The sequence below is a fragment of the Hyaena hyaena genome, unplaced genomic scaffold (assembly GCF_003009895.1).
Source record: "Hyaena hyaena isolate Hyena2069 unplaced genomic scaffold, ASM300989v1 scaffold_648, whole genome shotgun sequence".
In the NCBI taxonomy this organism is placed as follows: Eukaryota; Metazoa; Chordata; class Mammalia; order Carnivora; family Hyaenidae; genus Hyaena; species Hyaena hyaena.
Genome location: NW_024081279.1, coordinates 499,417 through 526,697, shown reverse-complemented (window position 1 = coordinate 526,697; position 27,281 = coordinate 499,417). Strand labels below are relative to the sequence as shown.

The window sequence follows — 27,281 nt, the reverse complement described above, 5'->3', positions numbered from 1 at the left end:
ATAACACCCTCAAGGTCCATCCATGTTGCTACACATGGCCAGATTTCATTGTTTCTCATTGCCATGTAGTATTCCATGGTATAGATAAACCACATCTTCTTGATCCATTCATCTGTTGATGGACACTTAGGCTCTTTCCATGTTTTAGCTATTGTGGAGAGTGCTGCTATGAACATTGGGGTACATGTGCTCCTATGCATATAGTGATCATTTCTTAATGCACGTAAATGTTGGATCACTGTTATATACCTACTGATATAATACTGCATGTCAATCACACTTCAATATTTTAAAAAAGAAAGGTTATATATCCTTTTGGTAGATGTTTAATATGGTAGCCACATATGTCAATTGTGGCTAGTACAGCTGAGGAACTGAAATTTTAGTTAAATTTAAATATACATAGCCACATGTGGTTAGTGACTTTTGAACTGACAGTGGAGCTCTAGAAACTAAATTCAGTTGCTAAGATAATCCTTAGTGTCCATTCTGAATTATTTTGTATTAATAACCTGGTCCTGTTCTTTTAACGAAAGTATTGAGGGAAAGCAACTCTAATATTTCACATTTCTTTATCCCAGAGTGCTCTAGATAATGGCAAAAGTAATCCACGTATATAACTCATATTTGAATTAATAGGATACTTGGGTCTATAATTTGTCCTATACTTTACTTTTGATGCATTTTTACTTATTTTGTGTATTTGAAGGAAGGCCAGTTTATTAGACAATATTAAGTAGTATATAGGAACAAAACTGATTGCCATTTAGTTATATGCAGTCTAATGCTAGCACTAATGCTGCTTGCCATCCTGGGGGGGCAGAAGCATCCAAATTATTCATTATTAAGTGTTTCCTTGGTACATAATGCCTTAGTGACATCCCATCGAATCTGCATGGCAGCCTATTTGTTATCCTTTAACTATGGTTTTTGTGGTTCAACCTGTATAACCTGTAGTAGTTCTTTTGTTAATATGAATAGAAATTAGGAAACTAGTTATGGGTATTAGCTGATTTTTGTCATCAGACCTCACCCCTAATGGAATAGGTCATTTTATAAACTTTGTTCCACTTGGTAATAAAGAGTAAGATAGTTCAAATTCTTATGTGGCTAATTATCTTCCTTTGCAGTGTGGCTTATATCAGTGGAAAAGTTGGTACTTCAGTTTGGAGTATGTGACTTGATGTATTGTAATACAGTAGTAAGTCATACTTCAAAATTACCAATTCTAAGTTGTGATTAACATGTAGTTTTATTAAATATTGAATCATATTATAATGCTTCATCAATGGGGGACGAAATATATTTTCCAAATTAATTAGTCTTAATCCTTTAAATCTAAAACATTAATTTTTTTAACATTGTTTTTAGAAATTACATTTATGTGGTGTATGTCACATTTTACTTCCTCATTTACATAATGTCCATAGAAAATTGGACTTTTTCTTGAGGTATGTAATATTTATTCCTGTACCAAATGACCTTAATGGTTAGTATGGGTTTTTTTCCTTCTTTTTCAATCAGGTATTCTTATTCAATATGTTGACTTTGAGCAGCCATTTTTCCATTTATTCAACAAATATTTACTATCTTCTGTATTCAGAGCATTATACTGAGGCTTGGTAATATAATAATGATCAAAATACTTAATGGTGATCAAATGTACTTCCTTCTCTTATGGAACTTAAATTATGCAGAGGAAGATAGACGTTCAGTAATTATACAAGGATATTGGGACACCTGAGGGTCCATGGATATCGAGAACTGCTGAACCAGGATAATGAAGGAAATAAAGGAAGCCTACAATCCCAAATCATCATTAAAGCAAAAGTTGTTTATAGGATTTAAAAATGGATATAATGAGGGGTGCCTGGGTGGCTTAGTCGGTTGAGCGTCCGACTTTCGCTTAGGTCATGATCTCGCGGTTCGTGGGTTCGAGCCCTGCGTCGGGCTCTGTGCTGACTGCCAGCTCAGAGCCTGGAGCCTGTTTCAGTCTGTGACTCCCTCTCTCTCTGACCCTCCCCTGCTCACACTGTCTCTCTCTCCTAGAAATAAATAAAACATTTAAAAAAAAATGGATATAATATAAACTTTGAGTTAAAATTAGAACCAGTTACTTATTTTGGAAAAGAAACAGTTGAAGCACAGCTTAAGAATTTGCTATGGGTCTTAGCAAAACAGTGACAAAACCATGAATTTAAGATTCCCTATTCATAATTAAAAAAAAAAATGTTTATTCTTGAGAGAAAGAGCATGAGCAGGGGAGGGGCAGAGAGAGAGGGAGACACAAACCCCAGCAGGCTCTAGTCTCTGAGCTGTCAGCACAGAGCCTGACACAGGGCTCAGAATCACGAACCATGAGATCATGACATGAGCCAAAGTGAAACTCGTACCAGCTGAGCCACCCAGGCACCCCATCCTATTCATAATCTGTATTTTCTTCTTTTCTCTCTTGCCTTTAATATCCCACCTTTGCTTGATCATTCTAGGTACTTTTGGTTAAGAAATGTGTTTCTATGTCAGAGACATGTAAGAGCCTGAGATTTGCACATTCTGTCTATTAAAATAGAGATGGTTTTGGGGGCACCTGGGTAGCTCAGTTGGTTAAACATCCAACTTTGGCTCAGGTCATGTTCTTGTGGTTTGTGAGTTCTAGCCCCGTGTTGGGCCCTGTGCTGACAGCTCAGACAGAGCCTGGAGCTGCTTCAGATACTGTGTCTCCCTCTCTCTTTGTCCCTCCCCCACTCACGCTCTGCCTCTCTCCCAAAAATAAATAATAAAATATTAAAAAAATAAAATAGAGATGGTTTTCAATTCCAGGTTTTTTTTAATGTTTATTTTGAAAGAGGGAGCACAAGTGAACACAGCAGGGGAGGGGCAGAGAGAGGAAGAGAGAGAATCCCAAGCAGGCTTTACACTGACACTGTAGAACCTGATATGGGGCTTGATCTCATGAACCATGAGATCATGACCTGAGCCAAAATCAGTAGTCAGATGCTTCACTGACTGAGCCATCCAGGTGTCCCTCAATTTTGATTGAAATATCATTTTTACCAATAGTAATACTAAATGTGAGCTATGATTAGCGTGAAAAAATTATTTCCATATTAATGAAGTAATTAAATCATAGGTATTTAAGTTACTCTGGATATACAGTGCAGTTTAATAAAAAATATATATATTTGGAATGCTTTTTAATATATATATATTTAAGTTTATTTTCAGAGAGAGAAGGAGAGAGAGCAAGGGAGGGGCAGAGAGAAAGAGGAACAGAGGACCCAAAGCAGGCTCTGTACTGACAGCAGAGAGCCTGATGCAGGGCTCAAACTCATGAGCTGTGAGATGATGACGTGAGCCGAAGTTGGATGTTTAACCGACTGAGCCACCTAGGCCCCCTTAGAATACTTTTAGAATACTTACAAAACAGTTTATAATTGTGGGTAGAAATGTGATAATTTATCATTGCTCAGTAAGTACGGAGATGAAATTTCCACAAGTTTCAAATCTACAGGAGTAAAATAAGATTTGAGGTTTGATTTTGTTAATCAAAATTAGAGGAGGAAGAACTGGATTTTATGTCATTTTCTTTCATTGCCGTCTACAGTTCTAATACAAACATGTATGAGTTCATTGGCTTGTAAAATATCTGAATTTGGTATACTTATATATGTGTAGGCTTGGTAAGAGAAATGGAAACAATGTGGTGAAATCATTTTTAACCTATTTTTCGTAAAGCCTTCTTAGTTTTATTGAGACAGGTAAACTTTTGAGGTGCCTGGATGGCTCAGTCAGTTAAATGTTCAACTCTTATTCCTCAGAGTCATGAGTTCAAGCCCTGTGTTGGGCTCCATGCTGTGCATAAAGCCTATTTAAAAAAAAAAAAAAAAAGATGAGTAAACTTTTGACACATTACTGGTTTAAAAATTATTTCTGTTTTAGGAGCACCTGGGTAGCTCAGTTGTTTAACCGTCCGACTTCCGCTCAAGTCTTGATCTCCTGGTCTGCATTGGCAGTACAGAGCCTTTTTGGGAGTACTTACTCACTCTCTCTCTCTCTCTCTCTCCCCGCCCCCCCCCCCCTGCCATGCATGCATGTGCGCTCTCTCTCAAAAATAAATAAGCTTAGGGGTGCCTGGGTGGCTCAGTCAATTGAGCATCCATCAGATCGTGATCTCATGGCTGGTGAGTTCAAGCTCCGTGTTGGGCTCTGTGCTGACAGCCTGGAGCCTGCTTCGGATTCTGCCTCTCTCTCTCTCTGCCCCTCCCCTGCTCACATTCTGTCTCTCTCCCTCAAAAATAAATAAACATTAAGATAAATTTTTAAAAATAATAAATAAACTTAGAGACTCATGGGTGGCTCATTCGGTTAAACATTTGATTTCAGCTTGGGTAATGATCTCACAGTTTGTCAGTTGGAGCTCCAGTGAGTATGGAGTAGGACTTCCCTGCTTATCCCTCCCTCCCCCCCTCTTTGTCTCTCTGTCTCTTTCTCTCTCTGGCCCTTGTGGGATTCTCTCTCCTTTCTTTTCACTTTGCTCACTTGTGCTTGCTCTCTCTCTCTCTCTCTCTAATAAATAAATAAACTTAAAAAAAATTATTTCTGTTTTACACATATATTTTAGTGATGTTTTAAGAGCTTAAAATCACATTTTTCAAGGTATAGGACTATAGTTTTTAAATGTTACTAAAGTAGATATACTGTGAACTTAGATCTTGACACATAGTAATACTTAATACATTTTTGCTGAATGAAATAATTTTTAAAAGCAAACCTGTATGCCAAGGTATAGGACAGAAGATAGAGTATCTATATGCCAAAAGCTGAATTATCATTAGTATCTGATCAGGCTGCTGTTGGTTACTCCCACCCATTCCCATATATGTTTTTGTAGTACCTCATAGAATATGACCTTTGTAGGAGAAATGTTCTTACAATTACAGTTATATCTATGATATAGTTATTTTATGGTGATATTATATTCTGCTATAAAATTTGTGAAGAGAATTAAGGACACCATATTCTCAGTTGTTAAGAATGTAATGTGTAGGATTCCTTCAGATGGGTAGTAATCAGTTTGTTACAAATTTTTTAAAACACCATATTAACATAATATAGCATGAAATGTAAAGTTTATAAAATTTTTTTAAATGTTTTATTTATTTTGAGAGAGAGACAGATAGAATATGAGGAAGGAAGGGGCAGAGACAGAGGAAGACACAGAATTTGAAGCAGTCTTCAGGCTCTGAGCTGTCAGCATAGAGCCCAACACGGGGCTCAAACCCATGAACTGTGAAACCATGACCTGAGCCAAAGTCAGAGGCTTAACAGACTGAGCCATCCAGGTACCCTCTAATGTAAAGTATTTTAAATGTGTGTGTGTGTGTGTGTGTGTGTGTGTTTACATTTATTTCTAGGAGAGAGAGACACAGCATGAGCAGGGGAGGGTCAGAGAGAGAGGGAGTCACAGACTGAAATGGGCTCCAGGCTCTGAGCTGGCAGTCAGCACAGAGCCCGACGTGGGGCTCGAACCCATGAACCTCAAGATCATGACCTAAGCGAAAGTCGGACGCTTAACCGACTAAGCCACCCAGGCGCCCCTGTAAAGTATTTTAAATTAAGGTTAAGTCAGGATCCACTTAAGACACCAACATGGGCAGATTTCACTTGACCCTTAATATATTTGTGCCATCTTAATTGTTTTATACTGATATATTAATATTTGTGGATGCCACATTTAATAATATGAGAAAAAATGAATGAGATGTTAGTAAGAATTTAATTGAATAATAGTTGAGATTTTATTTTTAGGAATTCTAAAAGGAACTTATATATAATTTTGGGCATTAATTTAAATATACTTAATATTTCTTACAAATTGAAATATACCCAATAACATGGCATTTCAACTTGAAACTTCTTTGTTTTAATTATTATTGAAATATAATTGACATACAGTGTTACATTTCAGGTGTACAACATTGGTTTAATTCTGTACATTACTCCGTGTTCACCATGATTAAGTGTAGTTACCATCTGTCACAACTTCATTACAGTATTAGTATTTCCTATGCTGTAATTTTCATCTCCATGATTTATTTATTTTGTAAGTGGAAGTTTTTATCTCTTAACTCCTTTATCTATTTCACCCATCCTCCAACCACCTCCTCTCTAGCAATCACCAGTATGCTCTCTGTGTTTAAGACCCTGCTTGTTTGTTTGTTTGTTCAGTTGTTTTTTAGATTTTACATATAAGTGAGATCATATACCATTTGCCTTTCTCTGCCTGACTTATTTCAATTTGGCATACTACTATCTAAGTCCTTTTATGTTGTCACAAATGGCAAGATCTCATTTTTTTTATGGCTGAGTAATTTGTGTGTGTGTGTGTTTATATGTGTGTCTAAAACACTTTTATCCATTTATCTATTGAGGAACACTTGGTTGTTTCCATATCTTGGCTATTTGTAAGTAACACTGTAATAAACATAGGGATGCATGTATGTTTTGATTGTTTATTGTTTTCTTTAGGTAAATGCCCAGTAGTGGAATTTCTGGGTCAGATGGTATTTCTATTTTAATTTTTTGAGGAACCTCCATATTATTTTCCACAGTGGTTGCACCAATTTACTGAATATTCTTAACATGTTTTCAAGAAAATGGATTCTCAGAGTAGAACAGTTTTAGGAGGTTGAGAGGCCATTTATTTGTACCTGTAGTGTTGAAATTCCATACAAAGGATGATCCTACATTAGATGGCCTTCTGGGACTTCTACAGATTTCTGTAACTACTTCCACAATAATGAAATCCAGTGCCTTTACTATTAGGTAGTTCTTTCTTCTTCTTTATTTTTTTTGGTGTTATTCCTTTGTTTTGTTAAAAAAAATAATATAGGCCATAAGTAAAGATGTATAGAGAATAATAAAACACTGTTATATTCACTCAGCTAAAGAAATAAAGATTACCAATGCAGTTGAATGAGGATACCTGTCTAGCATTTCTTCCCCTCACAAACCCCTCCTACCCCAGCTACTATAATACATCTAGTATTTATCATTTCTACACCAGAAATTATTTCTTGATGAAATCTCTAGCTCTGAGATTAACTCTTATGGTAATTCTAAATATTTTTCCTTATGTCATCAGTGGACATGAAAATCACTATGAAGGACAGTGACAAGGTTGTACTGAGTTTCACATACCACATTTCTATCAAATTGCCCATGTAACTCTTTGTCACTCACTAATTTTTTACTTGTTTCAACCAAGTCACTTGGCTCATTTATTATTTCTATTTGTAAATAGCTGTTAACTTATCTTGCCTTTAACTGGTTTTACTTCCACAGGGATGTTCTGTTGTATTATTTATAGTTGATTGTTGCTTTCCCTACCTCTCAACTCTGAGTAACTGAGTAACTGATAACTTGCTTCCTATTTTTTCAACCTAATGAGAGTCCCAGGTTTGATTTCTTCCTTCCTCTTTTTCTCCCTACCTCTCTCCCTGTCTTTCCATATATTCATTTGTCTGTTTATAATCTAGTTTAGTTCCCTTCTTTGTATACTTTCAGACAACAACAAAAGCATCTCTGGACTTTTCCTTTGTAATTGTTTCTCTTAGTTTCTCTTTATTTAAGCTTCCCAATTCTTATTATGCTTGAAATAGATGTTATTATGGTATCTATTTTGTTTGTGCTTTAATATTTTAAGAATATTCAACATTTTAGTACCCTATAGGTCTGTGATATCAGATGTTCTCAATTAGACATGACACATAAAAAATTAATTTTGGTCCTGTCTTTTCTCCACTTTGATATTTTTTGGCTCTACTTAGTGATAATGGTAATAATGTTGGTCCTCTTGGTAATTGAATAGATGATAAATAACATATATAGTGATGAAGATTTTGATACATTACTGACTTAATCTCTTTAGTCCTTTGAAACAAAACCGTGTTTTATTAATTGTTCTAGTATTCTTGTAGTTTTCATTATTTTATTAATGTCTTTGCTTTCTGTCACAGTTCTCTGCCTCTGCCTGAGTCACTTCCCTGCCTGTCTGCCTCTATCTTATTGTGATCTTCACAACCAGATTTTCCAAAATGCCCTGTGTGGTGATAAAGCCTCTATTGAGAAATATTGGCTAGGGGAAATGAATTAGTTCACATTTGGAGAGGAAAGAAGAATACAATGTATAAGTAGCCCTTAATTTTTTTTCACTCTTTGTTTTTATGAGTTTTAGTTAAAGTATAATGATCACTAATAGGTATATGAGATTATTCTTCTTATTTCTTATATTGTGAGGACCATGAACACGAAACAGAGCTTGTATGTATTATCTCTTGGGAAGTTTAGGAATGGAGGAGATTCAGAATGAAGAAGATCCCCTGCTTGATCTTCAGAGGGGTGCAAACAAACAGAATCTAGGCAATGAGGAAGATCAGTTTCTCTGGTCTTCCAGAGCCCTGCTTGTTATAATTTCTGAAGTTACTTATATTTTTAACATGGTTAATTTTGTATAAAGGAAGTTAATTTTGCATTCCAGGAAGTTAATTAATCAGGGTCTTATTTTATGCCTTTTTGTGAATGTGGTATATTTCCTAAAAAAAAAGGTATTTGTTACATGTTAGGCTCTTAAGAAATAACTGATTGCTAGATGGTAACTGGTTGACAAAAGGCTTGGCCTAAGTGGGTTCTGAACTTCGGGTGCTTGGATGGACTTAACGATCTGTGAACCCCCTGAAACTTCCTCCCACTCTGTGTTTGTGTATGTGTGTGTTACACATATAGAAGATTCTGAGAGTCCACTGTTTTCATCAAGATCCCAGAGATTTGTAACCTGTGCCCTCACCCTCACCCACCTCCACATAAAAAAGTTTAAGAACCCCTACTAGGGGAAAATTAATAAAATTGATCAGTAGAATGGTGATTAGATGTTCCTAGAATTACTGGTAGCTCTAATACCTGTCACTTGATACAGGCCCTCTGGTTTAGAATGCAGACAAGATAAAGTTATTTCTATTTTAAGCATATAAGGGTCTAAGAACTTGGAATGTGAAGATAAAATAACAGGAAAATCAAGTAGTCATTAAAAAGACAGTTACTAACAAAATTTATATTTTACTCACTGTAAAATTTTCTTTTCTGCTTAAATATGCTTGTGACTTAATACAAAAGAACAATTGTAACTGAAAGCCCTTTCAGTATTATAAAATGTGAGGATTACTTTGATTTCTGACTGTAGCTGTTTGTATTCCATCCTTTTTTTTCTTTTTGCCTGAAACTTTTTATATAACTAGCATTTCTTTTTATAAGGAAAGGGGTAGAATTTTGGATTTGGATATGGGGCATTGTTAATCTAGTTATGGAACAGCACATTCTTTGTTTTTGTTTTTTTTTTTCCCAATCCTTAAAAATATTTATTGATTAGCTAGGATGTGGCAGAGATGATGCTGGGGACACAGCCATGAACAGATACTTCACCTCCTCTTAGAGTTTATCTTTTCGTGAAGCCTGAAAGACAAAGCTACGATAAGTAAGGATGTGATAGGAAACAGGAATGGGTACTGTGGATCACCTCACAGGAGCACTTGGGCAATGATTGTAAATAGTGTTGTGTTTTTAACTTTGGTGTCTACATGGTCATTGTGAGTCCACAGAACTATGATTGATTTTTTTTGAAGTGTGACTAATTTTTGAATGTTCTTGTAAACTGTAATATTGCTGAACTATTTTATTGTAGAAGTTTCTGGTAAATTTCTTGGGATTTTTTTTTTTTCATGACCATTTTATCTGCTAGTAGGGACATTTTGCTTCATCCTTTGCAATCTGCATGCCCTTTATTGTCTTACTGAAGTGGTTAGAATGCCTAGTACTGTGCTAAATAACATTGCTGAAAGCATATGTCCTTATCCTGATCCTGATCTTAGGGGAAAGCATTTAGTCTTTAACAATTATATATGGTGCTTATAAGTATTTGTAGAATCTCTCTTTCAAGTTTAGGAAGTTCTCCTCTATTCCATATTAATGCCTGTTGAATTTTGTCGGATGCTTTTTCTGCATCAGCTGGTATGATTATGTGATTTTTCATCTTTATTCTTTTGACATGGGTATTATATTGATGGAATTTTGAGTATTGAACAAGTCTTCCATACAAGAATAAACCCTACTGGGTTATAATGTTTAATTTTCTTCATTGCTCGATTCAATTTGCCTTTTTTTTTTTTTTTTTTGAGGATTTTTTACATCTAAATTTATGGGAGAATTTTCTGTAAAAGATTGTCTAATGGTTATAAGATTCTTTAGGTTATGTATTTCATATTGGGTGAGTTTTGGTGGTTTGTCCTTTTCAAGGAGTTGGTTAATTTCATATAAGTTGTTGCTTCACATGTGTAGATTTGATTTTAGTGTTTTCTTGTTTTTAAATGGCTGTAATACTTAGTTACATTTGCTGTTTTATTCCAGATATCGTACATTGTGTCTTTTTGTTCTTTATTAGTCTTGCTGGAGGTTTATCAATTTTATTGATCTTTTCAATTAACTTTCATTTCATTGATTTTTTTTCCCTGTTATTTTTAATATCATTGGTTCCTGCTCTTGTTTTTTACTGCTTTCTTCTTTAACTTGCTTTTGGTATATTTTGTTCTCTTTATTTCTTGAGGTGCCAGTTTGGCTACATCCCACACATTTTGTTACATTATGTTTTTATTTTTTTTCAATTCAGTGTATTTTAAAATTTTCTGTGGAGACTTGTCTTTTGAATTATAGATTACTTAGAAACGCATTTTTAGTTTCTAAGTGTTTCAAAATTTTCTTTGTATTGACTAGCTTGATTCTTTTATGGTTGGTGAATATGCTTTTTATGTTTAAATTCCTTTAAATTTATTAAAGTTTTTTTGTTTTTTTTTAACTTTTTTTAATGTTTATTTATTTTGAGAGATAAAAAGAGTGAACAGAGGAGGGGCAGAGAGAGAGGAGAGTGAGAGAATTCCAAGCAGGCTCTATGCTGTCAGTGCAGAGCCCAGTGGAGGGCTCGAATTCATGAACCATGAGATTACAACCTGAGCCAAAATCAACAGTCAGATGCTCAGTTGGCACCCAGGTGCCTCTGTTTAGGTTTGTTTTATGACCCAGTTTCTGTTCTATCGTGGTGAATATTCTATGAGCACTTGAAAAGAATATAAGTATTTTGTTCTTGTTAGATGGGGTAGTCTGTAAATGTTAATTAATTCTTTTTGATGGTGGTGTTTATTTCTGTCTTCTTGCTGGTTTTCAGTCTTGTAGTTCTGTTTTGCTGAGAGAGGAGGGTTGAAGTCCTCAATTATAATTGTATAATTTTCTGTTTTTCCTCTGGGTTCTATCAGCTTTTGTTTCTTGTCTTTTAAAGCTCTGTTGTTTCCACATTTAACATTACTATGTCTTATTGATGGATAGATTAATCATTTTGTAATGACTGTCTTCTGCCCTGATAATTTTCTTTGCTTTGAAGTCTGCTTCTCCTGGTGTTAATATAGCCACTTTTGCTCTTATAATATAGCCACTTTTGCTCTTATTTTTGATTAATGTTTGTATGGCACATTCTTTTCATTCTCTATACTTATGCCATGATTTTAAAAGTTAGGGTTTTACAAATAGCCTATATAGCTAAGTCATCCTTTTTAATCCATTATGCCAATCTCTGTTTGAAATTTTGTGTTTAGATCATTTACACTTACAGTAATTACTGACATATGTAAGAGCCTAAGTCTGCTAGGTCACTATGAGTTTTCTGTTTGTTCCTTCTGTTTCTTCCTCCTCTGTTTCCCTTTTGTTGCCTACATGTGGGCTACCTGAACATTTTTTAGAACCCATTTTTATTTATACTATATTTGAGCATATCACCAGTTTTTCTTTGAAGTAATACCTTTGTAATACCTTTGGGTAATAGCTTTGGGCATTACAGTGTGCATGTGTAACTTTATTTTAGATACTGTTGGTATTGGTATTTTACAACTTTGAGTGAAATGTAGAAATCGTACTTCTACTTAAGTCCCTTTACCCATTTTAAAGTTAAAATTGTCTTCTTTACATTGAGCACATCAGATGATCATAAAAATTCATGAGGAGAATGATACTCTCTTACATTTAGCCCTATTTTTATTCATTTTGTTTTTCTTTCTGAAGTTACAAACCTCTTGTAGTTATCAATTTCTTCTAATTTGAGAACTACTTTTAGCCATTCTTTATGATTAGACTGTTGCTGACAATTTTTCTTAGTTTTCTTTGTCTGAGAATGTCTTTGTTTCCCTTTAATTCCTGATGGATATTTTCACTGGGTATAGAATTTGAGGTTGACAGTTCTTTCAGCATTTGAAATATTACTACTGCTTTCTTCTGGCTTCTATGGTTTCTGTTAAGAAATGTATCATTTCTCTCTAGCTGCTTTCAAAAAAGGTTCTTTGTCTTTTAGGTAGTTTTCTTTGTTCTTTGTCTACTTAGGTAGTTTTCCTAAGTTTGGTTTGATATATCTTGGCTTTCTTTCGGTGTCCATAGGGTTGTCCTTTCTGGGATTTGCTCAGTTTCTTGAATCTGTAAATTTATGCCTTTTGGCAAATTTTGGAAGTTAGCCGTTTTTTCCCTAATTTTTTTCAGACACATACTCTTTCTCTTCTCCTTTTGGGACTCAGGAACACAAACGTTAGATTTTTGTGCTTTATTTATTTTTTCAATCTATTTGCTTTCTGTTGTTCAGATTGGTTAAGTTCTATTCATCTTACTTCATCTATTTACTATCTTATCTTCAATCCAGTATTGAGCCCATCCAGTGAGCTTTTATTTAAAAAAATTTTTAACTTTTATTCATTTTTGAGAGACAGAGAGTGAGTGGGGCAGGGGCAGAGAGAGAGAGAGAGAGAGGAAGACACAGAATCTGAAGCAGGTTCCAGGCCCTGAGCTGTAAGCACAGAGCCCAATGCAGGGCTCGAGTTCAGAAACCATGAGATCATGAATTGGGCTGAAGTTGGACACTTAACTGACTGACCCACCTAGGCACCCCAAGTGAGCTTTTTATTTTAATTGCTTTTTAATTTTATGATTTCCTTTATTCTTTTTTCTATCTTCTATTATTTGCTGAGGTTTTTCATTCTTTTTTTCTTTCTTTTTTTTTCAATTTTTCAATTATTTCAGTTGTTAAAGCATTTCTAATGATGATTTCTTTAAAATCCTGTAATTTAATTTCAACATCTGATTTATCTTAGTTTGGATTTATGTTAGTTTGGACATATATTGACTCTTGACATTCAGTCTTGTCGTTTTCCTGGTCCTTGGGTGAGTGATTGTTTGTTTTTTGTTTATTTGTTTTATTGTTATTCTGGACATTTTGACTATTATGTTGAGTCCCTGTATCTAAATCTTCTATTTTATGAAGTGCTTACTCTATTTAGGGTTAGCACACAGATCCTGGCCTACTTTTGTGGGCTGTAGTTCCAATGATAATTTACTTTCCAAAACACAGTATTATTCTGGTCTGCTTTGTGTACTACTTGAAACCTATTCCAAAAGTTGGGTTTTTATGGTATAGTTTGTTTCTCAAACCCTTTTGCATATGAATTCTGGTCAGCTTGATGTGTGAATTGGTTCTGCCAAGTTCTGGTTCTGTGCAGGACTTCTTAGGCAGGTTTAATGAATTCTTTTCTCCAGCTCTCCCCTCCAAGGTCATCTGTCTTTTGCTCCATTCTCTTCTTGAGGTAGTGAGGAGGACTGTCTATCCCTGTTAGATACGAGTAGAATTGACTTGGTCCCCACTTGGTCTTCATTGTCAGCACACCATTGGAGGAGGCAGTTGCTGTCTCAGACTACCTGCTGTTGCTCAATGAGGGGCAAAAGCCCAGAATCCCTATCATTGTATGATGACACGATACAAGTGGGAGATGGGAGTTTCACCTTGTTTTATCTTCTACTACTGGATGTGGAAGCAGGTCTCTGCTGAGGAAAGGGAGCATCATCCTGATTTGCCTACTCTTGTTGAGTTAGAGTACATATTCTGTGTTTAGTCTCTACTTGGGCTGCCTTGTCAGGGAAGGAAAGCTACATACCAAGCTACCTCAGGGTCTGGGAAAGGAGACCACACTCCCTACCTGGTCTCTGTTGATGCTTCCCCCTTGATAGGGAGGCGGAGCACCGTTCTGGACCCTGGTACTGTCAAAGAGCAGAAGTTTAGTATACTCACTTCAGCTTTACTGGCACCATACTGACGAGGAATGAGAGTACTGCCTCAGGGTACTTGGCATCATCCATTCTACCCTGGACTATCTGCTGCTACCAGTTAAGTCCAGGATCCACCAGATGGTGCTTGGCTGGAATAGGGTTGTGTTGTCAAAAAGGTTTCAGTCCTGGGGCTCCTGGGTAGCTCAGTCAGTTAAGTGTCTGACTTCGGCTCAGGTCATGGGCTCATGGCTCGTGAATTCTACCTCACGTCGGGCTCAGTGCTGACACCTCAGAGCCTGGAGCCTGCTTCCAATGTCTCCCTCTCTCTCTGCCCCTCCCCCACTTGCATGCACGTGTGCCTGTGCGAGCGCTCTCTCTCTCTCTCTCTCTCTCTCTCAAAAGTAAATAAATGTTTTTAAAAATTAAGAACAAATGTTTCTGCCCTGCTGAGCTGTTCCCTTTCACCATTCTTCTATTAGAGAGAGAGCAGACTCTTCTTGACTTTTTATTTTTAAATTATTCTGAGAGAGACAGCATGAGCAGAGGAGGGGCAGAGAGAGAGGGAGAGAGAATCCCAAGTAGGGTCTGTACTGGTCAGCACAGTGCTCAGTGCAGGGCTCAATGCCACGAACCATGAGATCATGATCTGAGCTGAAGTCAAGAGTTTGATGCTTAAACTGAGCCACCCCACCCCCCACCACCTTTTTTTTTTTTTTAACTTTGGCTTTGTAGGTTCTTGTCTCGCACCCAGAGTGGGTAAGTCTGTGTTAAAAATAAAATGTAGAGAATTTACCTCAAAACTTGAAGTTTCTAACTGGTTTGCCTTTTTTTCACCTCTTAGAATCTTAGGATTGTCTGCTGTTTTACTTCTAGAGTGATTATAGTTAGTTCTCAGGCAGGAGTAGAAAGAAATGAGCCTATTCGATCTTGTCCAAAACCAGAAATTTGATAGGTCTGAAGGGGCACTTCTTTCTTTTACCTTATCTGGATAACTCATAATCATCTCTTGGGTCTCAGAATAAAATTTACTTCCTCAGAGAGTCTTAGGTTTTCCTCAATGTTTTAATCAAATTATAGGTGGGGTTTTCATTGTTCTATCTTCTTTTTTCATTGCAGTTACCACAATTTTTAATTGTGGTTTACTTGTTGAATGTGGGTCTTTTCTCTAGATATAAGCTCCTTGATTGTAAAGATCCTGTCTTTTTTTAAGAAAAAATACTTACTGCGATGCCTACGTGGTTCAGTTGGTTAAGTGTCCGACTTTGACTCAGGTCATGATCTTGCAGTCTGTAGGTTTGAGCCCTGCATCAGTCTCTGTGCTGACAGCTCAGAGCCTGGAGCCTGCTTGGGATTCTGTTATTTCCCTTTCTCTCTGCCCCACCTCTGCTCACGCTGTCTATCTGTCTCTATCGCTCTCTCTCAAAAATGAAAAAACACTAAAAAATGAAAAGACAAGAATAAGAAAAAGCACTTATCATTTTTAGAACAGTTTTAAATTTATAGAAAAACTGAGAAGACAATAGGAAGCTCTGCATACCCCAGACTCGTTTCCCTGTTTTTAACATCATACATAAATATGGTACGTTTGTTATAATTAATGAATCTTATTAGGAATTAAAGTCCATACTTTACTCTTATTTCCTTAGTTTTCATTTTTTCTGCTCCAGCATCCCATCCTGGATGCCACATTACATTTGGTTGCCACTTCTCCTTAGGCTGTCTGTGGCTGTTTAGGTTCTTAGACTTTCCTTTTTTCTTTTTCTTTCTTTTTAAAATGATCTCAACAGTTTTGAGGAGTACCAGTCAGGTATTTTATAGATGCTCCTCTATTAGAATATGGTGTTTTTCATTATTAGACCAGTGTTGTGGGTTTTTGAAAGGTTAATTACAGTGTTAAAGTGCCAGTTTACATAATATCAACATGACTTACCACTCTTGTGATGTGTTGACCTTGATTACCCAGCTGAGGTAGTGTTTGTCAAGTTTCTCCTGACTCTGAAGTTACATTTTTTTCCCCTTCTCCTTTTCATACTGTACTCTTTGGAAGGAAGTCACTCTGCACAGCTGACATAAGGAGTAAGGGGGTTAGGCTCCTCTTCTTTGATGGCTGTGTGTGTGTGTGTGTGTGTGTGTGTGTGTACAAAAATTATGTTGAATTCTTATATACAGGAGGTTTCTCACCTCTACCATTAATTGGTTATTTATTTATACCAGCATTGACTCATAGATATTTATTTTATACTTTGGATTGTAATCCAATACTGCCTTATTTTGTTGCTAAAATTTTGGCCAGTGGGGGTTCTTCAAGCTGGCTTTTGTGTCCCTTTGAGATACCCTCATCAATGTGGCATTTTTTGTTTTGTTTTGAGCACTTCTTTACTATATTGCATGACAAGATGCTCCAGGCTCATTTTGAATCTTTCCTACTCCTAGAATCAGCCATTTCTCAGAGGAGTCCTGTTTCTTTTATTGGAAACTAGTATTAGAAACCAAGATATGGGTACTAGGTGTATCATTAAGGGGTAAGGTAATGATTATAAAGTATCATTTAGGAGGTGGGAGATCTGAGAAAGAAATGCAGCCTCTTATAAGAGAATCAAGGTGTATTGCACATGCACATGAAACAAGCTCACTAAAAGGAGTGGTGGGAAAACGTGCTAATCTAGGTAACGTTGAAAATGAAAGAATCTGCAATACTAAAAGCAAAAGGAAGTGCATGTAAGCACTGTACTGTAGTTGAGACAGTTATTTCCCATAGGGATATGGGTTAACAATTCTGATCCTGCTATACATGTATGCTAGAACTGAATAATTAAAGTGGATGGCTAGTAGTAGGAGCTAGGTTTCTTAATGGAAGAGAATTTACAGATGAGCAAGGGAAGGAGGCTAGAGTAAGGCATATAGGTTATGAATTAGAGTTGGAGGGGTCATTATAGTTATAATACAACATAGATACCTTTTTCTCCCCCCACCACTGTATATCCAGTATCCAACACAACATCTAGCATACATAATAGATAATAAATATTTGTGGGATGAATGAATCAGTCATGTCTGGCCAGCATATGGAACACTGTGGTTTAGCTTAGTCAGATGTCCATCCTTACATCATTAAACCATGGCCAGGGATTATGGGATCACATAAAACATCGACAATGTCTCTAGAATCACATGGTTTGAGTGAGATAAGAAACATTTCCCAGAAGCTCAAGGGAGAAGAGTATGCAAAATAAGACCAAAAATGACTAATGGCATCCTTTGGAACAGAGGTAGAAATCTGGCCCGTTAGGTTCAGTTTCGTGGCATAAAATGAGGTTATTTTAAGTATGTACACATACACTTACAAGGAATATCAGTCTTAATGTTGAAAACATGTAGATTTGGAGTTGCAGTTGTCATTATTAAATTAGATAAAACTTCATATTTTAGATAAAACTTCATATTTCAAAGCAAGAAGCTAGATGTATTATTTATGAGTCTGATTTGTGATAAGAGAAATCTTAAGTGAAACTAACTCAAGCAAAAGAGGAATTGGTTAGCGCTGTGACTAAAAAGTTTAGGGGTATGGGAGTATGTTTAAGCATGATTAGATTTAGACACTCAGCCTGTGTCCTCTGTGATTTGTTTTTCTCTTTAATTCTCATCTTTACTTTTTCTGGGTTAGCTTTGTTTTCTGCTGGCTATGATAAGAAAAGCTCTTCTTGGAGTTGGCTGATGAGATCACCAAGGCTCAGGCCGCCTGGCCTGGTAGCAACATGCTCTTTGAGAAGATCATTCACAAGGAGATCCCAGCCAAAATCATTTTTGAGGATGACCAGTGTCTTCCTTTCTGTGACATTTCCCCTGAAGCAGCAACACATTTTCTGGTGATACCCAAGAAACATATATTTCAGATTTCTGTAGCAGAAGATGATAATGAAAGTCTTCTTGGACATTTAATGATTGTTGACAAGAAATTTGCTGCTCATCTGGGCCTGAAGAAAGATTATCGAATGGTGAATGAAGGTTCGGATGAGGAACAGTCTATCATGATGAATTGGCCTCCTCGTTAAGCATGTTTTAGGGATAATTTTCCCTTCTCTAGGCAATGATCAATATTTGCAAGTTCCAGTATGTTAAACAGTATACTTATTTTTGCCTGTGTATGGAGAGATTTAGGAAATAATTTTTAGAACCCATGCATTATGATAAAAGACAGTGTTGCATGATTTACAGTAAAAAAAAAAAAAAAAAAAGAATGCACTTCTCTTTATCAGTAGCTTTAAATTTTTATTGTCTTTGCAACTGGTGTTCTCTGGAGAAGGAGTTTCTTACCAATCCCTGAAAAAGGCCTCTGAATGGGCCTATGTCAATCAATTACTAATCCTAAAGCAGTCCCTGAATCTAAGGCCTGGATACTCTGGCCTACATGCAGTTTATGCTTAGTTTTATCACAGGAATGGTGAGGAAATAAGACCAGGTTGTTGTTTTTTTTTAAAGCAAATCTATTTTCAAAGGTGATGATTTTATGTTTTGTTTTGTTTTTTAAAGAAGAGTATTGTGTCTACCTACATCCTTCTCAGTGTCGTGAGGGGTCATAAGGTGGGAAAGAAAAGGAAAAACAATTTTAACATAATGACAATTTTATTGACATCCCCATCACCCAAAGTAGATTGTTACACTTTTTATCTATTGGGAGTCACAACAGGTAATTAATAATTATTATTATTGAAGAGCATACTTAAAGGGGTCATTATTTCTTCCCTGGATTACTACTGTAACCTCAATTGCATATCTATTATAGTGTCACAAACTTTCAAGATTCTGTGGGTATAGTAGGTGTTTTTTTTCTGGTCTTGCCTGTGCTCACTTATGCAGCTGCATTCAGCTGGTGGCTAAACTGGACTGGAATGTCCACTGTGGCCTCAGTCACATGTCTGGTGTCTCAGCTGGAATGGTTGGAACAGCTGGAGTGCTTTGGTTCTCTTCCACATGGCGTCTGTCCACATGGTTACTTTCATCTTCCAGGGCCTCTCTCTCTAGCAGAATAGTCGGGACTTCTGTAAATAGTATTTGGGGGTTAAAGAGTGAAAACAGAAGCCATGAGACCTCTTCTGTCCCTTTCCTCATCATCAAAATGTCACTTCCATTACACTGTTAGAATAAGTCAAAAGGCTAGTGTTGAATCACTGTGAAAGGGGGACTACAAGACAGTGTGAATGTAGGGAGGCAGGATTCAGACCATTTTGCATCGGTCTACTAGAGCTTCATAGAGCATATAGCTTCCTTGCTTTTCCCTGCTCCACCCAACCCTCAAATCTACTCTTAATACAGAAGGTCATAGCATATCACTTATTTGCCTAAGCTAAAAGCCAAAGTCTTTATATTGCTTACAAGGCCTATATGATCCTTGGTCAGAGAGGGATTTATATTATATCTAAAACAAGAAATCCAAAGTAGGCAGGCTAGGACTTGGTTGGCAGTTTAGTAAAGCAACAGGGTGTCAGGACCTCTCTCTGCTTTGCCATCTTTAGTATGTTGGGTTTTGTCCTATTTGTCCCTTATTGTTACATGAAGATGGCTCCTGCACCTTCAGGCTTTGGGTCTGTATTCTAAGCAAAATGAGAGAGAAGTAGACACTTCTCCCCTAATCCTGGGTTGGCTTCTCATTGACAAAAATTGTCATATGGCTACTTCTAACAGCCAGAGAGTCTGATAAAGTGAAAATTTTATCTGTGTACTTTGTTGCATCTAGAAGAGTCGGAGTTTTCTCAGTAAAGATAAAGGGAGGATGGATATTATGTAGGCATCCAGTACTATCAGCTTCAGTGCTGTGTGCCAGGAACTGTGCTGTTACTATGAATGCATACTTCTTAGTTCTAGGCATATCTCTTATGAGACTTAGAAATAATACAGTCAAGGTAGTTGCAGTAATTACATTTTGCATATGAGGAAATGGAAGCTTTAACATGTTTGCAGTATCAGAATTTGACTTCCATCATACTATATAGCAGTTGAGCTTTCTGTTAAACACACTTGCACGTGCGTGCACACACACAGACACACACACGCAATGTGGCCTACTACATTTGTGTAAAGCTTTGTTGCTTCTTCACATTATGTTTGTTTTTCATGTCTATCTACCTTAATAAGTTGAATTATCTGAAAGAAAAGAGGATTGTGCTATTTTCTATTACCTAGCATTCAGTCAACATTTGGAATAAATGTAGTTTGGGGTTGTGGTTTTTGTTTTTTTTTGTTTTTTTTTAACTGGAAGATAGGAAAGTCAAACATTTTGCAGATGACCAAACAGCAACAGTGAGATGGGATAACCTGCTTGGGTTGCATAGCTAGTGACAGAGAGCTGGTGTTAGAACTGGTTTCTTGTAGGGGCGCCTGGGTGGCTTAGTCGGTTAAGTGTCCGACTTCAGCTCAGGTCATGATCTCACGGTCTGTGGATTTGAGCCCCGTGTCGGGCTCTGTGCTGACAGCTCAGAGCCTGGAGCCTGCTTCAGATTCTGTGTCTTCCTCTCTCTCTGACCCTTCTCTGCTCACGCTGTCTCCCTCTCTTTCTTTCTTTCTTTCTCTCTCTCTCTCAGAAATAAATAAAAATTAAAAAAAAAAAAAAAAAAAGAACTGGTTTGTTGATGTCTGGTTGAGAGTATTCCCTGAGACACAGAAGGTTGGATTAGGGTGAGATAAGAAGTCTGTCCTGCCAATATTCCTGATTTAAGGCACATAATATCCATTAATTAATACAAATTAGGTCAAGGTGTAGTTCAAATATTAGGAAATGGATACTCGTAAGATCTCTAAGAAGGTAGTATGGAGTAAAAGAGCACTAAATTAAGAATCAGACCTGCATTGTAAACCCAGCCAGGTCACTGACTTTTTCTTGTGACCTTAGGCAAATTGCTTAGCTGCTTTGAACCCACTTTCCTCAAAACTAAAAGGAAATTAGTCTACTTGATCTTTGGAGTTCCTTCCAGCTAACACATTATTATGAACCTTGTACTGAGTGAGTTTTTATGGGTGCTCTAGCATTTCTTGGCATCTTTCAGGTCAGGCTGTTTTATATTTCTATAGTGTAGAGAAAGTAACAGCTCTTTCACTTCTCTGGGAACTTGGCCAGTAAGGAGTAAACATCCTTTCCTATCTCTCCCTAAATGAAGTATTTGATCATAAGTGACAGACATTTTTCTTCATTTTGTTCTTTGAATCTGATCCGGTTCTCCTATTTTAGTTTTTCTTAACTTCACTGTGAGTTTGTTAAAATGTAGTAAATTGAAAATATCAGGGTGCCTGGGCAGCTCAGTAGGTTGAGTGTCTGACTCTTGATTTCAGCTTAGGTCATGATCTCACTGTTTTAATTTGAGCCTCACATTGGGCTCTATGCTGATAGTGCAGAGTCTGCTCAAAATTCTCTCTCTGCCCCTCTCCTGCATGCACATGTGTACTGTCTTTCTCAAAAATAAAGAAACATTAAAAAAGAAAGAAAATATCAATATATGTTTTAGTCTACAGATCAATATTTCATCGTTTTATAAAGTAAAAATAGTATTAAATACATATTAGCACAGCTGTGTATTTGAAATACTTGACTTACTCATGATATGGTCTAATCAGAGTAGAATGTGTAGTCCTAACCCTGTACAGTAGAATTTTACTGACTTAAAATAACCTAGTTAAATAGCAGTATACAGTAGACTATACAGTGCCACCAGTATAAGCTTTTACATTTACCAAAGCTGAAATAAAGTAATAGTTATTTTTTATTTCTTTTAATTAATGTCTTTCTGTCCTTAATAGGGGCAGCATGTATTCATTGCTTAAAGAAATTGAGCAAATTTCGAAAACTTTGAAGAACAAAATGAAAATTCCTCTTTTCTTATTGAGAAATAATAATTGTGAATATTTTAATTTCTTTTTCTTCAGTATTTCCCCCATTCTTATTTTAAACATAATTTGAATTAAGACTATGTGGACATTATAGCAATAGATGAGGCTGTGCATACTACTATGGAGTTATAAAGGGCATAAATAAGATAAATCCTTTCTTATTCCATAGGCTGTTTGAAATTCTTGTGTTGCGACATTCCTGAACTTTTTCTTTCCTATAAGTTGGTTTAAAGCCCTGCTATTTGTAAGTTTTTTGAGGAAGCCTGTGCCTGCCACAGTGTCTTGCATATATTATTGAATATTTAAAAAATTATTGAATTGACCATTCTATACAGTTATAATTTCTGATTCTTAAGTTATATTCCTAGAAATAGAATTACTAGGACAAAATCACTATTTTTAAGTTTCTTGTTACAGATTTCTAGCTTTTATAAGGCTTGTGGCTTACATTTGGATTATTGCTAACATTAGATTAGAAAAATCTTTGTCAGTTTAGGAGGTATCAGTGGTACAGTCTCTTCTGCCACAGCACAATTTTCTTTAATGTTTATTAACACATACACGATTAATGGAGGGAGGAATGTATAAGTGTAACATGAGCCCTAGGTTAGTTAGTACACCTGTAATTTTCCCCAGAATGTTAATATTTTGAGGCAAGATTAAAAAAAAAAATTTTTTTTGAAGCCTTAGCAATATATGAAGTCCTTAAGATAAAAGCTCAAATCTTATAGAAGTTTGATGGTTTGGGGGCCTCTGTTGTCACTAAGGAAAAGACTTCTGTTGCTCTAATTGTCATTCATTTGTTGATAAAATGCCTTTTCTCTCTGTATACTTCTGTTGTTATTTTCATTTACCTTACGACTTGGTGTGGCCTTCTGGTCTAAGGATTTGTATTATTCTTCAGTTCTGAAAAATTCTCATTTGTTTATCTTATACATCCAGTACTTCTTCCTCAGTCTATATTCTCATTCTGGAGCTCTTACTAGACGGATCTTGTATCTTCTCATTTTTATCTTCCATGCTTTTTTAATTTCTCATATATCTGTGTGATGAATTCAGAGAAATTTCCTCAGTTTTCTGTCTGTGAGTATACTAATTCATTATCTTCGTTCAATCCGCTGTTTAATAGACTTACTGAGATTTTAATTTGTTTTGGTTCCTTTGAAATCAATGTAATTTTTACTTTTTCCTACTCAGATCTCTATTATTTCTTTTATGTAGCCACTTGAAATGTGCTTACCTAAAAATCATTTCGATTGTTCTATAAATCCTGAAGGTATTAATTTCATTGATAGTTTCCTTGTGTTTGGATTTGATCCATCTGACTGAATGACTGCATTAAGGATATGGATGATATAAAATATAAAGTAGGTAGAATTAACCATGAAAGACTTGAAATATTTTTTTAACAAGTATTTTGTGATGGTGAATTTAGATTGGTAGTAAAATAAATAAGGCATAAGAAAGAAAGCCAAAGGTAAAATAATGTAAACATCAAAGTGTTAGATTAATTTGACTAGCATGGAGTGGCTAGCTTATGATTTTGGTGATAAAAGATATGAGAATTATGAGGTTTCTTTCATGTATAGATGATTGGTGGAGCATCACAAGTACTTTTAGGAGTTTAGTTTTATGCTTAGGATTATTTTTTTCTTTTAAAAATCTTTTATCTGCATACTTTCTGAGTATATTAATGAATTTTTAAGGGAGTTTGTGATTAGAGGTTGCATCTAGCTTTGTTTTGAAAAGATGAAAAAAGATATATACTGTTTAATTTTGGGGTAGGTATGAAATTGTAGAGTAGAAAACAGTTGTGAATGGAGGATGAAAGTGGTAAGGTTGTAAATGTAAATTAATATAATATAGATGGTGGAGATAATTATTACTGCCTGGAGAAGAACCTACTGAGACAAAGATTATCACTGAGGATTTTCAGTGGTTAAATAGCTATTTATTTTCTGAGGCTAATTTATTTTACCTGTATTATCAGGAATAGTATTTCATTGCCTAGTACTGATTCTGACAGTTATGATATAATTGTTTTATTTTTTTAAGGGTAGAAGCATAATTTAATAGATAAAATATCCCACGTGTTCCAAATGCAAGAAAGTTATATTTTCCAGGAAGTTTCACAGTTTATTGCAACTAAAATTTTTAGGAAAGGAGTAATAGAAAGTATTATAACCTGTCTTATCTACTGTCAGAGGACTTTTGGCTATCTTAAATTATTGATTATAGACATTGTAGACGTTTCTCACTCTAAAAAAAATATTTAAGCCATGTCACAACAAAAGATGGGAGTAAAATATGGTTACTAAAAATTCAGGCCTATGAAAAAAGGAAGAGGAAGCAAGCATGCTAACCACATATGGTTTATATCAAATTTTAGCTAATGTAGTAGTTGTGTTTGGATATCAATTTTGCTTTTGAGTTTCCTGGAGTATAAGTAGTTCTCTTTTTCAGCAGGAGGAAAGCCTGAGTTCCTCAGCAATGATAGATTTTCGTGACTTGTATAAAAATAATATTAAATAATGGACAAACCATTCAGAAAACAAAACAGAACTACTCTGCCAGGTTTAAGCCCTGCCCTCAGATTGCTCATAGTCTTTGACATGGTGAGGAGAGGCATTTAATCTAAATTCTAAGAGGGCATAGGCAGGAAAATCTTTTCCATGAAGAATTGTGATCAACTTCGATACAAAGTCAAAGTTTGCAGATTGTCTCCAGCAGTAAATTCTGTAGTTAGATAGAATTGGAATTTAGGGAACAAATTGAAAAATGAGAGTTGAAAAGTAAGCAAAAGACCTTCAAGGATTCACATCAAATATTAATGCCATTTTCGTAGAATAGGTTTTTCGTTTTTTTTTAACAGCCTTTATATTTTAGTACCACAGTTCCCAAACGCTGCAACAAGGCTCACTGGGGTGCCTCAGCAAACTCTCAGGATGTTGCAGTGTATTTTAAAAATTTCAGGGAAACACAGTGACACCTTTTGTTGGATATCAGGTGAACTGACTAGACTCAGGTTTCAATATTAGATTTATCTACATTCCCTTTATGGAGGAACAGGAAATGAGGGTGGGAGTGTCCAATCTGAATTCAAGGTTAGAGAAATTGTAAAGGTACCCAGTAGTCAGACACAGTCCATTAATTAAGTAACTGTGGATATTAAAGAATGAAAAAAATGTTTTCTTTCAAATTGAATTATTTCATAGAGCTATTAAGTTATCATAATTTGTAAGTATTTACTAAGTAATTAGGACCTTACTGTTTAATAAACAGAATTGTTATGTATTTCTCTTGGCCTGTGGGCCATATGGTACAAATTACTGATGCCCTAAGATCACTATGAACCAAGAAAGTTAGGGAACCTCTAGCTTAGTACATAATATTAAAGCACAAATTTGGGAAAGCAGTTCATGTTTTCTAAGTCTATGAGGGTAGAAATTAAAATACCTACAGGAATGCAGTTAGTTTAAACTTTCTCATCTGAGCATTGTTTGCATCAGTCCACTTTACCTGAGGCTAGACAGCAAAAATTTGGCATTTTATTTTTTAACAGTAGTAATATGCTTTTGTTTTTGATAACCAGCCAAAGGTAGATTCATAGCTTTGGAAACTGAATAAATGGATAATTGGACTTCCATTCCATTATAAGTAATGAAAAATTTAGACATTGTTTTGATCCAGGTACAAGAGCATTCTGTATCTACACAGATGAGGATCAGAAATTTAATGCCAATCAGGTATAGATAACTTATCCTAGGAATTCTTTTGTTTGTTTGTTTGTTTATTTGTTTTGAGAGAAAGATAAAGAGCTAGCAGGGGAGGGGCAGAAAGAGAGAGGGAGACCTAAAATCCCAAGCAGGCTCCATGCCATCAATGCAGAAATGGTTGCAGGGCTCAAACTCAAGTACTGTTAAGATCATCACCTGAGTGGAAACCAAGAAAGAGTTGGATTCTTAACCAGCTGATCCAACCAGGCGCCCGTTATCCTAGGAATTCTTAATCTCAGATCCATGGAACCTGGAAATTGTATATACAGACACAAAAATTTCTTTGTCCTACTGGTTTTTGCCAGAGTTCCAAAGTGGACCTAAAAAGCTTAAGAACAGATTTATCAACTACATTCTTTGGATAGTATGGCCTTTGGCACAGGGCTTTGGTCCAAAGCCAAGACTAGATCCCATATCTTCTCATCTGTTAACTCACTATTCTGCAAAATAACTTGGTTTTTAGTGGTTAAGAATTAGATGTAAAAACTATTTGTACCTAAGAATTTAAATAAAACTTATTTATGTGGTTATGATGAATTCCCAAAGAAATTAAGGAAAATCTTTTAATTTATTGCATCTGTTCAAAGGGTACATATAAGGTACATAACCTTCACAGACTCAATACCTCTTCCCCAAAGTAAACATTATACCTAAATTTTATGTTTCAGGAATTAAAAATGTAAAAACCAGTTGTGTTAGAGTAATAGAATTTATTTTTTTAAATTTTTTTTTGGTTTTGTTTTGTTTTTTGGTAATATTGAGACAGAGAGAAAAAGATCATGAGCGGGAAAGGGCAGAGAGAAAGGGAGACAGAATCTGAAGCAGGCTCTAGGCTCTGAGCTGTCAGCACAGAGCCTGATGCAGGGCTTGAACTCACGAGCTGTGAGATCATGACCTGAACCAAAGTCTGACACTTAACGGACTGAGCCACTCTGGCATGCCAGAATAATGGAATTTAAAATAGCAAATGATATGCAAATAGCTAGGACATAACTTTGGTTTGTTTTAAATGTAGATTAGATGTACTTACCCAATCCAATTTTTGTGTTAAGATGAATAACTGGTACTGTGTATTGTCTTAGCCTCTATCAGTAGGATGTAACTGAGACATATTTTCTAGTAATGATGTCTTTGTAGTAAATCAATCACATTATCAATTGGGATAGTTAGCCATGGGTTCTGTATATGGTCTTTCCAAATCCTGATGCATTTAATTCATTATCCAAAAAATGATCATAAGGATATAACTTTATTTTTGCCAATATTTGTTTTGTGTGTATGTGTGTTTTAGAGAGAGTACACATGTGTGCATGTACCAGCACGAGGGGGAGGCAGAGAGAAAAGGAAAGAGAGAATCTTAAGCAGACTCCACACACACACACACACACACACACACACACACACACACACACACACCTACCTACCTACCTACCTACCTACCTACCTACC

At 35.9% G+C, this 27,281-nt stretch overlaps 1 protein-coding gene across 2 annotated transcripts in view; it reads left to right on the top strand.

The window, feature by feature from the left end:
• Positions 1-27,281, top strand: part of PKN2 (protein kinase N2) — a 135,894-nt gene that overhangs the window by 24,070 nt on the left and 84,543 nt on the right. The window contains exon 1 of one of the 2 annotated variants that reach the window (XM_039216634.1): positions 5,315-5,342. The exons of the other annotated variant lie outside the window; for it this stretch is intronic. The gene's annotated coding sequence lies outside the window, so the exon portion shown is untranslated. Of the gene's footprint in view, positions 1-5,314; positions 5,343-27,281 lie in introns of those variants that run through there. 2 annotated transcript variants of the gene reach the window in all.